Source organism: Acanthochromis polyacanthus, chromosome 12 (assembly GCF_021347895.1).
Source record: "Acanthochromis polyacanthus isolate Apoly-LR-REF ecotype Palm Island chromosome 12, KAUST_Apoly_ChrSc, whole genome shotgun sequence".
NCBI classification, from domain to species: domain Eukaryota; kingdom Metazoa; phylum Chordata; class Actinopteri; family Pomacentridae; genus Acanthochromis; species Acanthochromis polyacanthus.
The window spans coordinates 12,217,400-12,231,522 of NC_067124.1; the positions used below are offsets into that span (position 1 = coordinate 12,217,400).

Genomic DNA, 14,123 nt, shown 5'->3' on the forward strand with positions numbered 1-14,123 from the left:
ACATTGGGCCTCACTGAGGGACAACACGATCAACTTAAGTACAGATCATCTCTAAAACATCCTCGCTCACACACAGCAGAATCACTTCTTTGTATGACTTGATTTTTGTAAATGATACCAAATGAAATACAACCAGCAGACACGTCAGCGTTTTGGCAAGGAGTGAAGCAGAAACATATCACTCCTTTTCAAAACTTTGCTATCTCTCTCCACCCTGCCCATTTTTTTTGCCTTCTCCCTTTTCTTTGCTGAGAGTGTGCTGGTTGTTAAATCAATAAAACTCTCTGTCAGGCTCGCGGAGCTTCACCATTTGGCCGCTGTCAAAGCCAAACAAACCAGATAAGAAAGGCAGAATACGATGAAACGAGAGAGAGAGGAAAAAGAAGGGGATGAAACCAGTCAGCCTCCCCTTGCCGCCGCCAACACCACCAGCCCCATTTCTCCAACACCCCTCCTTCTATTTATTTACACACATTTCTTTATTTATTTGATGTGAGTTTGGGAAGAGGGGGCAATCATGGCAGTCATTTGCGGCACTAATGTCCAATCACGGGCCCCTTCACTCATGTGATTTAGGCAGTGCAAGAGTGGGTTTGCGGCAGAGAATGGTGGGGGGTAGGTGTCGGGTGGGTTGGTGGAGGGGGGCAGAGGCCGTTTAGGCTGGCTCCTAATAGGAAACTGGCAGTCTTATTCCTTCCCCAGATTCTGTTTGTCACCCTGCTCACCATTACGTGCCTCTCAACCCTGATGGCTTTGGACAGGAGCTGATCAAAAAGCCATCGCTTGACCTACACGCCGTGGCAGAACGAGACTCGCGCCCTGCACAGGCAGAGGGGAAGATGAGACAGAAGAGGAGGAGGAGGGGTGTATGTCAGTGTATGGTGCAGAGAGGAGAGAGAGAGGGAAGGAGGTGAGTGGGTGGGGGAGGGGGGGTGATAGCTCTCGGACCGGGACAAGAGGGCTGTAAATAAAATGACATTATTATTTCCTCTGTCCCGTCATGTAGAAAAGCCAATTATGGTAATGCTGCTGCCGGCGTGTCAGAGGGAATGCTGGGATGTGCTTCCCGTGAAGCAGCTAACATGAGAGCAATGCCCTGATCAGGAACACAGGCCTCAGTTTGACAAGAGACTGAACAGATAGGAAGAAAAAGAAATAGAGGGAGAGAAACAGGAGGGAGAAAAAGATATGAGGCTAACAACAAAGCTTTATGTTGGCCTTGTTTTCTTAATGAATACATATTAAGCTATCTTCAGGAGAAAAGAATTTTTAGTTTGAATCTAAACTCAGAAGGGGTCAGAACTTTTCTCTCATGGTCATATACTTAAAATATTTAAGTTGCCCTGAGTTTTGGAAAATCAACAAGTAATAAATAAAGCCGCACAGGAGGTCTGTCATCCAGAATCTTATTAAGTTTGGCTTCATATGAAAATGTTTGAGAAGCTCCAGCCGAAGAGAAGCTATCGACCTGAAAAGTTCAGGAGTTCATGAATTATACTCTGTCACACCTCAAAATTTGACGAGATGAATTATGCAAAGACGACGGAGAAAGAGCCGGATATTGAGGGTGAAGGCGATCATTTACTTTAGAAGCTAATTCGTTCTCATCTCATCTCAGGCTTCTCCCGGTATCCCGTTCTTAAAATTCCTCCTGCACTTGATAGGGGGGCTCTCCTTAAAATAATTCCTCAGCTACCTTTCTCCTTTCGCTCCCCTCTTTCTCTTTTTCTCCCACCCTCCTCCTCCTCTCTCCAGCGTTGCTCACACGCCCACATGGGCCCCTCCCAAGCGGAATAATGGGAGCATATGGCCTAGGCAGCACCTACAGGGCCTTAAATAACTGCTGCAGCATTCCAGCTCGCTGTACCAATTTATCTCTCACCCCCCTCTGCACCCCATTTCAAAACACTTCTAGCCTGAGTTGAGCTCAGCAGACAGCGGCGGATGGGACATGTTGTTCTTCAGACACATAGCTACATAATGGACTGACGTAGAGAGTGGTGTGAAAGTGAATAAGTGCTGTGCAAACAGGATTAGGGTTGAAATTCTTTTTTATTGGCAGATATTCAGTGAGTCAACCACCAGCCTTCCTAGTAATCGTTTGTGCTGGCGGCTCCATGCAAACGCTTCAAGTCATGTTGAGTTACAGTGGGCCGGTGGCATTATGTTAAGTCAGTGCACTGATGCTTTAGATAGCAGTTAGTGCGTTTTGCCCTGCAAGCAGGTGGGTATAAGGATGACAATCTTTGACTATCTGTCAGTCTACTTCCTGAGACTTTGGCCCATATCTCAGCAATTACAAGCCAGCAAAGCAACAACTGCGAGCTGGAGATTTAGAGAAAATCTTCCTGGCCTTTGAGAGACAGTTCATAAATATTTTGAGGAAGCTATTTGCTCATGCTAAGAGAGTCAGTTTTAATACCTAAACGTGCACAATTTAGATTGATGTGAGGCCAGAATATTGTTCTGTAAACTAAGGTGGGGTCAGGGGTCAGACAGATAGCCGGTGCTAACCTGGTACAGGTCATGCACTCATGTAAATATGTCAATAAGTCCCACAGATCTAATTCTGCATGACCTTTAGAGAATGATATATGGATTAATGGGTGGCCTATGTGGGAGTATTTGTGCATATGATTGTGTCTGGGCAGGTGTACGATCCGAGAGGCAAGTGGGCAGGTTTGAATGTGTGTGTGAGTGAGAGAGAGTGAGTGTGAAAGGTGCTGCTGTTTTATTTATAGAGCGAGCGCTATTTATACCCAACTCAAAGATCAGTTCAGAGAAGCTGCTTGTGGGCCACAGCCAAGATCACTCTCCATTACAGTGCATGCACGAAACCAAAACACACATACACACACACACACACTCGCATATATGCAAGCGGAGGCTGCATTCACTGTCGTCTCTGCTTTGTGTGCACGCATACAGTAACAATGCAGGATGAATTTTACAGTATATACAATATAACCATGTTTTAGTTGGTGTAGGGGTGGATGAGGGATGGGAGGGCCTGCAGAGGGGGTGAGTACACACTGACTGACTGAGTGTTCTTCATGGAGTACAGCAGGCTTTAACATGCTCGGGGATCAATACAGTGAACCAGCGCCAATCGATTGCAATTCATCTGGCTTTTTTTTTTTTTTAAATTTCATTCTCACCCACTCACACTGCACACCGAGCTGCTGCTGCTGCTGTCCTGCAAGGCAATACATAAATAAACATACACACATTTGCATAAACAAGAACACATAAACACAATAACACACACACACATACACACACACACACACTGTGTATTCCTATCCTTGTGGGGACCTACCATTGACTCCCATTCATATCTAACCCCTAACCCTTACCCTAACCATAACCTTAACCCAGACCAAAACAATGCCTAACCCTAAAGAAACGTTTTTGCACTTTTACTTTTTTCAGTAACAACAACATGGCCAAGAAAACACTGTTTCCCCTCATGGGGACCCAAATGAGGTCCCCACAAATGACATTTCTTTTGGTTTTCCTATGGTTGTGAGGACATTAGGTCCCCACAACCCCTATAATTACCCGCCCACACACACACACACCACACACACACACACCTGAGCGGCTGAAACGATTGCACCCTCCACGCAAAAGCGAGTTCAATAAACCCTTATGGAATTTATTTATTTTTATTGAGCATATCACCCCATCCTGGTCCTCTCTGCATAACAAGGCCTGTATAATTAAACCATAAATTTCAGTGCGCTCCTTTAATTACCACAGACAATGTCAGGAGGCAGCAGAGTAAACAAATGGCTTTGAAGTGAGCAAGAAAAAAAATGCTTCGACACAGCAATGGAGAAGCTGTTCATTTTGGTGGGGATGTTGTTGCACTTGAAAAGGATGAAATGTTCAAAAGAGTGTACGTGCATGGGGAGTACAGTATGTATTTTTTCCCTCCCGCCTTTGCTAAGAATGCTTTTGAGGGATGCAGTTTTGCTGTGGAGGGAAGAGAGGAATAATCAGTGTATCGCTGCAAGCATGACGATGTGCAAATATGTATATTTGGATGAGCATATTATGCTTGCGACTGCTAATAAAGTATGTTTGGGAGTGTGTGTATGTGTGTGTTTGCATGTGTGTTTAAGCATTTGTTTTTCTGGAGCACACAGAAGAGACAGAAGGTGTGTTTGTGTTTGTATGTAATTTGATGGGGAAGCAGAGGTTCATCTGGTCCCTCTTGACCATGACTAGAGACGTCTACAGAAGTGTGTGTCGTACGCAGAATATATGTGATTGTGTGTGTGTGTGTGTGTTGTGTGTACGTGTGTACATTTTAGGTCAATGTCAACACACAGGCCTGCTTCTCAGCAGCTTAGCTAATTACACAAGAGCCCTGAAGGCCACTTAGAACAGGTTAGCTAATTAACAAACAGGCTGATTGCAGATTAATTGAGAGGTGTTCCTAATCTTCACCCCTAAATGCAATGACAAATGCTAACTGGCGCTAATTAGGCCGGTATGGAGAGCCGAGAGTGGAGGTTGTATTTACAGTTACCCTGACTCATATGGATGTGTGGCTCGTATCCAGCTGCCTCTTACCTACCTGTCAACAGGTTAAGCACATGAAACTTCAGTGAAACTACTGGGGAAGCTAAAATTTAATGAAGATAGCTTAATCAGCAGCCTTTTTAGGCTCTCATCAAAGGTGGGCTCAATACTTATAATACATTACGACTATTTTCTGCATCATGAATAACTATTAATCACAATTTCAGTAGCTTTCCTGTTATGGCAATGGTTTATATTTTTAAAATGCTCTTTAAATTAGTTTTACTTTTGTATTACAATAATTGTTTCTGTTGTCATTGTTAGTAAATTCTTTAACACACTGATTACAGTTTGTACTATTTATAATTCCACATTCGTTTACTTTTACATTAATTTATTTTAATTCTTAAGCATTCTCAGTTTCTCTCTGACCTCAAACCACTTTCCAGGCACCTGTGACGACAATGTCCATTTTTAAAAATCTTCCTCTCATATTTTTTTGCTAAAGGCTAAACATTAAGACCATAATGCTTGCAGTTGACCTTTCATTTTGTGTGTGTCTGTCTCTGTGTGTGGGCGCATTCACATCTGTTCTGGCATGAATGGTGCGTGTAGGACATGAAACCTGATCCGGTGTTAACACAATGGGTTATGGTGAATTACAAAAGGCAAAATGAAGAGAAATAGGCCCTCAGCAGGGATCTGAACCAGCACCCATGTGTGGATGATCACCTGCCAATAGAAAATAGACTTTGCTTTAAGCCCATCACACACACAAACTCAAACCTTGCAATTTTCACTGCCTCGAAAACTACTCCCCAAGGCCCGACTTCTTCCAACTTCCATCTGCCTGGATAAATTTGTCATACAGCTCCCCTGTCTATCACCAGACACCTGTGCCTCTTAAGCGGCCCACCCTCCCCAAACACACACACTCAGATTCCACCTGGCCTCTTTCAACCTCTGACCCCACCCTCATCAAAGCCTCCCTCCTTCCTATAATCCCTCTCTCCATCCATTGACTCCATTGCTTCTCCTTTCTTTTGCACCACCTGCGCTTTTAAATCCGTACATCAGAACGGACCATTTTACCTGAACACACACACACACACACGGCACCAGTAAACACACACCTGAGCATAAACTGATGCACAAATCCTCACCCCAATCCCAGGAAACACACACAAACATAAGTATGTACAAACACACACACACATGCACAGTCCCTGACAAGACAACAGCCAGCAGCAGCTGCTTCCATCTCCTAGCAACAGCCAGCCTGATAGATGACCCAACGATGGATAATTACCGTAAATCACCACAGCTCACACACTAAAGGAGAGAGAGGGGCAAGAGAGCTTGAGAAGGACTGGAAAAGAAAGAGAAAGAGAGAAAGAGAGAGAGGGAGAGTAGGGACTGAAAGGGATGAGAACTAGAGGGCTGGGACTGGTCGTGTGTGCACTAATGCACCTTGATGAGCTCAAATTCATCCATCTCTTGAAGCACACGTTTAGTGTTGAGAGCACAATTGCATGGTCAACACATGCTCTCATACACACACTGTTTTTATATATATGCATGTATATAAATGTATATAAAGGTGTGTACACTTTGTCATATACAACACACTGACGCACACATGCAGTAGCTGCATTGTTGGTGTAACGTGAAACTACAGGTCCTGCCTCCCTACAGACGTGCTTGTCTGCTACGTTTACATCTTTTACTCAGGGGTGCTAGTCAAGGGCCAGAAGGTGCTGTTGGGTGGGTCTAAACCCCACTGTGTACAACTTTTTACTAAAAAAATGTAAACACATAACTGTGCACAAAAAGACAATCATTTTTGACTAGTGAAGTCATCTTTAATCTGAGATGTTAACCAGATCTGCCCCTAACGCGCTACTTTTTAAAATTATTTTATTTGAAAATTAATGTCTATTGACAATGATAGAATACATTTACACAAGGAGACACCCCATTGGCATGCAGTCTGTATTCCATGAGTTCTAAATTTACCAACATGACAAACTACCTCCAGAAGTTTTAAATAATTGCACTCTGAGCAAAGTTTACTCCAAATTATCAACAGATCTTCGATATGCACACGCAGCTGCTCCATTTACTTCCCCTTCATTTTCAGCTCTCCCAGACATGCAATCTGTCCCTCTCTTTTCCTTCTTTCTTTCCTCGCTCCCCTCCTCCCTCTTCCCCCTGCTCCCTCCCTGTGCGAGTCCTGGCTGCTGCAGACATTTGATCTGGCTGCCTTGTGATAGATTGACAGGTAATGAGGAGGTTGAAGGGGCGTTGGAGACAGGAGCAGGTGTTCAGCACAGTCTTTTTGGCTAGCGCTAAGCTGCCATGTCCTTCACTGCTGTACCGCACCACTCTGCTTCCTCCCTCTCTCACTCATTCCTTCCCTCCTTCTTTCCTCCCTTCCTTCCACCATCCCCCCCTTTTCTCTTCCTAAGAGAAGAAGACTATGCAATCCATCACACGGTGACACGGTCGGACATAGACTGTCTTTATATGGGGAAAACGCACGGGCCGTGGAAATAAATAGAGAAACGAACATCAAGTCCCATGCTGGCAACAGTAAACTAGGCCTCGGACTGATCAGTCAAACTGTGTCGAGGAAAGGATGAGACTGATTTGGAACATCCTGAGTAGAGGAGACCGATATGGGATTTTAATACACGATACTAGTGATGACATGACCTTTAAAATAAAAAAAATTACCCGTTTCTTTTAAAAATATGTTCTTGTCAGGCAAGAAAAGCCTCTGAAACAGCATTTTGCCCATTACATGATTACAAAAAGTCACTTGAAAGCCAGACTAATGGCAATTCTTTTAGACTTAGCAGGTGAAAATTCAGGTTTTACCTCAGGATTCATACACTTAGGTTGGTGTCTCTGGTGAGTAAATGTTAGGTTACTTAATTGCATTATAAGTGGGTAGTTTACAGCTTTAACAGCATATATCAGTCCAACCTGACACCTATCTGAGTCACTGTACATTTTGACCTGCTTCAGTCCTGCTGACACAGCAAAGTGGCTGCTGTATCATACTTCACAAACTAAGGAGGATGGAAGAGGGACGAGGATTCTGATGAGCGAGACGATAGGGCAGAAATCTGAGGATGAAAATAAGAAACAGCTGCAGTAAAGATCGTTCAGGTTGATTCATTCTCTCAGGGTGAATCAGTGAAACATTGCTTTGGTGAATTTAGGTAGCTTTGGTTAAATTCACAAGTCAAGAATCCTGCAAACCACTAAAAAATCCCATCAACAAAAGCCATAAAAGTCAATATGCATCAATGGTGAGGAATTTCATGCAGGGTGATTGTTCTATGACTGAACTTCTCTGTAACCTTACTCATGGAAGGTTTAACCCAAAATGACCTCAGCTTGCTGTGGTTGGGATGAATAATGTGGTTTTTCTTTTGTACTAGGAAGCTTCTACTTTGTCCAGCTTCAGTTTGACACATGGCCACACGATGTCTATGACAGAAACCAAGTTGTGTTTCTGTGAAAACACCTTAAATGCATTAAGGGTAGACCTCCTATTGTTGTCACAGGAGCCACTGGACAGAGACAGTGGGAGAAAAACAAGGCTTCAGCCTATAAATCCACCCTTCCATTTTACTACCGAACATTAAAGGACATGTCACCCTCCTAAATCAGCGCACGGCGAGGAGACAGTAGGGCTAAAACAGGGAGCATTTGCATGTTCCCTCAAACATTCCTGAGAGGTGAACAAACCGCTCGACCACCTTCCTCCAGTTATATCAACATCATAGCTCAAACAATTTGAGATTACGCACCGCATGATGGATGCCATTGGCTTGTTGTTATGACGGACCTTTCTGAATCAAAGTGAAGGTTGGAATATGTCAAAAAACTCGCGAGTTGTGTTATCTAGGTTTCGTTTTTATCAGCATTCCTACTAAATGGATTTAAACATTGAAATCCAGCACCTGGTCGGGCGTCTGACCAGCTTTCTTACTTATTCATTAGCTATCAAAAACAGCCTCACTCTGGACAGTCTTACAGACAGTTTAATTTATTAAAAATAATTGCCAAGATAAGAGAGTGTTAGGAATTAAAGAGGGAAGCCACCAAGCTTAAAATTAGCCTTCCCAATTTGTCACCCTACTCAAAGAGAACCTGTTTTCTGAAAAAAAAGTCAATTGCGTGCAATCACATTCAAACACACTCGCCTGTTCAGTTTATAACTCTCCTACTCTCTCACTACAACTTAACAGACACACACTCTCTCACACACCACAGACCAAACACCGTGCCAACACACAATAGACCACCCAGCACATACACACATTTTTAAGGCCCTCCGCCTGGCATCACTTCACACAACCTGTCTCGGAGAAACTAAGCAGAGACAGACGCTGTCAACGTTAGAGTGCCTCAAATGCCCACATCCAGCCAGAGCAGAGGAGAAATCAAGCCTGTCTCCCAGTATAATTTGCGCTAATCCTTCATGGGAGATAGTAAAGTCTATGGCATATCTGCCTAATAGCATCAGTCACCGGCAGGTTCTAATCTCATATTTAGACCCATTTCCATCACGGACTGACGACAAAAGCACCAGCACAAAGTGTGATTACCTTCTTATTTTTTTACATTTCTGCATGACTTGACTCCTGATAATGGTGGTGGTGGGGGGTGGATTTTAAAAACACGAGGAGCAAAAACTTCGAGGTTCTTTTCTTAGTGGAGGAAAGAAGAAAGTCATTCCAGGCAACTACAGAAGACAGGTGGACAGGGGGGAAAAAGGAGTAAAGTAAGTGGCGAACTGTATCAGGAGAGAAAAAAGTGGAGGTAAAAGAGAGTGAAAACCTTTCAGTCAAGAGCCTGCACACACTCACATTAACACATCGCCATGCACACAAACCCTCACACACTCGTATACACACACATTCCTTTTCAAAGCGTTTACAACCTGTGGTGTTTGTCCTGCTCTGCTGGCTGCTTTACCACGTGCATTTGAATGCTGACTGGAGTGCATCCCTCTCTTTCAGACAGCGCCATAAAAGACGACACACACAATGAGGGCTCTTTTCAGCCGAGTGGGGCTGCCTGGGGGTAGGGAAGCACCTCCAAAACCGCCACAGCACTTCAACTCTCAAGGCACAATGAGGTGCTAAGCCTTGATGAATAATGAGAGATTATTCATAAAGATGACAAACAGAACAGAAACAAACTATACAAAGTGTTTGGATGAAAAAGTCCTTTGGTTGCAGCTTTCCCCGCTGCAGAGTGTGTGTTGACTGTGTGTCTGAGTGTGTGTACAGCGTCGAGAGTGACCTGGCGAAAGGAGGGAGACAAAAAGAAGGGGAGGTAGCACGAGGATCCTAATGAAGCCGTAAATCAGAGTCCGATGAGAACAGACTCTGAAGGAGGATCACATCACTGGAGATCAATGCAGACAGCTCCACACACACGCAGACACACACACACACACACACACACACACACACACACACACACACACACACACACACACACACACACACACACACACACACACACACACACACACACACACACACAAGAATAGAGATGAGAAAGAGCTAGATGCAAACACATGCCAGAGTTCCCAAGTGAGGCAGACTTATGAAGGTAAAAGCACGTACATGAGCTTAAGCACGCCCATTCATTTGCAAACACCCACAATGACATACACAATGACACACACACATACACACAGACTCATCTAAAATCTATTAAACTTCCTCCACGGTGCCCCCACCCCCCCACCCTCCTAAGAACTCACCCATGGGCTCAGAGTACCACCTCCTTGTTCAATCCTGCTCGTCTGAATAATATCTGCTGTGATGAATGGCGCCATAACTCTGATATCCACAATCAATCTCTGCTTTAAAAGACACATCCATCTTCTAGTAATGCTGAATTGGGGGTGTGTATGTGTGTGTCGATGGAGGAGGGGGTGAAGGGGTGGGCAGAGGGGAGACAGGGGTAGAGAGGAGGTGGTGGGGTGCTTGCCTGAGCCTCCTCGGGGAGGAGGAAGGGGGGCTCAAGAGGTGCTGATGGGAGGCAAAAGAAGGGGGGTGGCACTGAGTGATGTCTTGTCAGCCTCACATCCTGGCTGCAAAATAAATGAGGCTTATGAAGCAAATGAAAGGGGCTGTCTTCCCAGTCTCCCACCTCCCTGACACACACCGACAGCCAAAAAAAAAAAGCACAGAGAGGGTAGAGAAAAGACAAGACGAGGCGGAGGAAGAAGATACAGGCTTCATTGATGCAACCACGCTACAAGGAGCGTTGTTTTTTGCATCTCAAAGCTCTATTCTTGATCCCCTGTAAACACTAGTGTACATATGTTAGTTTAGTCAACGCGAGTTGAGTCATCCATAGGTGCCAAAATACAGAACTATAGCAGAGCCGTTTGAAAATGAGCCGTTTTATCGTGTCGGAGCTAACTTGACTGCACGTTGCAATCAATTATAGGCCTATGTTGCTGACTTCTTTTTGCTCATCGAGAAAAAGAGAAAACGAAGATATTAAAATGGCCACTGAGTAAAAAACTCTCAGCATTGGATTCACACCTATGGTTGTGTGTACAGAGTAGGGGGGAAGGGGAAGAATTCAGTGGGCTGCAGGCTTTAAAGGGTGAACTATCCATGACCTGTTCCAAAGGGTCACCCCTCGGTGACCTGCCACTGAATATTCTTCTTAATGATGTACAACATCTTTAACCCCCGCAGACAAAGCAAGGAAACATTATACTGTCAAGAGGGCTCCCCCCAAGTCTTCTTTCTGCTTTTTTTCCTCCTTCTTTTCCCCCTCCTTACTCACTCTCTGTTTCAGCTCACCACCTCGTCCTGCCCCGAGTTGGATTTTTAATTATTAAAAAGAGAATTCCATGCAGAGTTTTTCTGCTGCTCTTCAGGCTGTCTGATCTGCCAGGACCTGGCTGGATTCTGCACTAGTAGAAATATACTCTGTTTAGTCTGGCATTAGAAAGCAAAAGTAAGCAATGGGGGCATGCTTTTCAGAGTGGAGGCATCCTTGCAAAATGCATCAAAAACTGCAGATATTTGAAACCCCTAGCATGTCTTAAAAAGGGCACTGTACACACTCTTCTGTCTATCCTAACCTATGGAAATGTCCCTGCATTTATACTGGCAGCTTTCAATGATAAACTTGATGTTTAACTGTCACTTATTCAGTGTGATAAGTTTATGATTCTTTAGTTCAGCCTTTTGGATAAATTGATGCTGATTATACTTTGTGCCTTCTCATTAATAGTTCCAATTTTATCGCACTTGCTCAAAAGAAAAGTTCTATAAAACAAGACGCACAAACATGGCAACAAGGCCTGCTTCGCATCTAAACACAGGTAAAGAGGCAGATTACAGCCTCGAGCTCTGGTCTTCTGTAAACGTCTAATCTGACCACGGTGGAGGAAGGAAGGGCACCCAGGTGAGATAGTTTATTGATTCTGGAAGTGGCTGGAATGGAGTTAACCCTAGCTGAGGCTGATGATGGGGGTGGATGAAGGGCTGGGATGAAAGGTGAGCCGATGATGGATGAGAGGAAGCTGGAAATGGAGTGCATGCGGTGAGGTAAGACATTAACACAAAAAGTGGTAGATAGGCATGCCATGACTGGACTGACACCGCTTGCTATTGTAACCGACACATCGGTTACAACAGGCATTCCTATGTACAAGCTGTTCTGCAACGTAATGTGTTCTTAAACGGGCCTGGAGCGTTCAGTGCCATGACCCCGCAGACCTCCGACTGGGGCCCAACCAGCCGGCAAAGCTGTAATCTCCCCGTCAAACAACTCTTCAGTAGCAGGTATGGAGTGTGTGTGTGTGTGTGTGTGTGTGTGTGCATATAAACGTTTCCAGACCATAAACAGATCAACTGAATAAAAATGACAGCTTGGAATGATAGAAGTTCGCAACAACCATTTTATAATAAGCCTACAATAATATATATGACAAAGATATAAACTGTCTTTAACCAAATCAGCAAGACCAATTACTAATATCATGATTGGGTGACAATTTCATGAATGAAAAAAATATGTGCATGTTGTTGAAATGTTTTCCAATGTTTCCTTAATTTGTTCTTTTGGATTTTCTTCAAAATTGGACTGACTTTGGCTTTAAGGTGTAGCCGGTGTTTTGGGTAGCCCTGCATACAGAAACACACAGCTGTACACACACAAACACACACACACACAGTGGATGTGAGAGTTACAAGGCAGACAGAAAACATTACAGGGCCCTTTTTCGGCACCAGGCAAAGTGAGCAGGGAGGGTGGAGGTGGTCGGGAGGTGGTGGTGGGGGGAGAAACGAGGAGGAGAGTGAACAGCGGGGGCGGGCTGAAGGAGTCGAGATGAGGGAGGGAGGGAGGAAGGGAAGGAGGGAGGGTTGAGCGTTGGAATGAACTCTCTCAGGCTTTGTGGTGCACGTTTCCCAAGGCCCCCGCCTGGCCCCTTTGATAAATGACACATGTCATTCTGTCAGCTTGTGACACTGCAGCTGGGAGGCCCTGTGATGTATGGCTCTGCTGAAAAAGGAAATCAACTTTTTTCCCTTCCCTCTCTCTCTCTTGCGCTCCGTTTCTGTCTCTCTCTCTCTCTCTCTCTCTCTCTTTCCTCCCTCCTTCCCCTCAGCCCAGGCTGAGTGCATGGCCTTTTTATATGAGGATTTAGGTTTCCTCTGGTCCAGTAACCCCCCCACCTCACACACACACACACACACACACACACACACACACACACACACACACACACACACACACACACACACACACACACACACACACACACACACACACACACACACACACACACACACACACAGGCATGCATGCAGCCAGGTTGCGGCTGGTTTGTTCTCTCTCACACACACACACACACACTCAGAGTGACGCAGCTATTATGATCGTGTTCAAAGCCGTAACCCGAGGAAAAGAGGGCAACGCCACATCGGAGGTGGATCCAGGATTTATGGCGAAAAGCCAAGGAAGTAAACAAAGTGCGCACTTTTTAATAGGCAAAGGGGGGTAGGAGGGTGTGAGTGTGTGGGGGTGGGTGGGGGCAAGATTCCGGTTGGGCAGGATGGCTGGTGTCTCCCACTGGGTCATCTGTCATCCATGTGTCTGACTGGAGCGCACACAGCTCTGGAAATGTTGCACATAGACACACACACATTCCCACAGGAACTGGGATGAACTAGGAAAAGTATGCCGCAGACACATACACACACACACACACATACAGTACATATGCAAGCAGATAAATATTCACACACTCGAAGACTTTTCAGAGCAAATAGCCGCGCTATCAATCTTTAAAGAAAAAGAAAACAAAGACACGATGAGATTTTATTTCACAGGGCAAATGAGTCTAGCCAATGAGCTGCTCCCGTGAGGCCTGCCCTCACCCTCCCTTCCTGGCAGATTAGCCTATCACGGCCTCCTATTGACCTCTCCACTCTATGCGCCGCCCACGCAATGGGTGAGCCAACATAAAGAAGACCAATCTCTCTTTTTCCCTTTTTTTTCTCCTCTTGCACTTTCTTACTCTCTCTCTCTAA

The 14,123-nt window shown here is 44.9% G+C and overlaps 1 protein-coding gene across 1 annotated transcript in view; it reads right to left on the reverse strand.

The window, feature by feature from the left end:
- Positions 1-14,123, reverse strand: part of LOC110948237 (teashirt homolog 1) — a 35,833-nt gene that overhangs the window by 8,139 nt on the left and 13,571 nt on the right.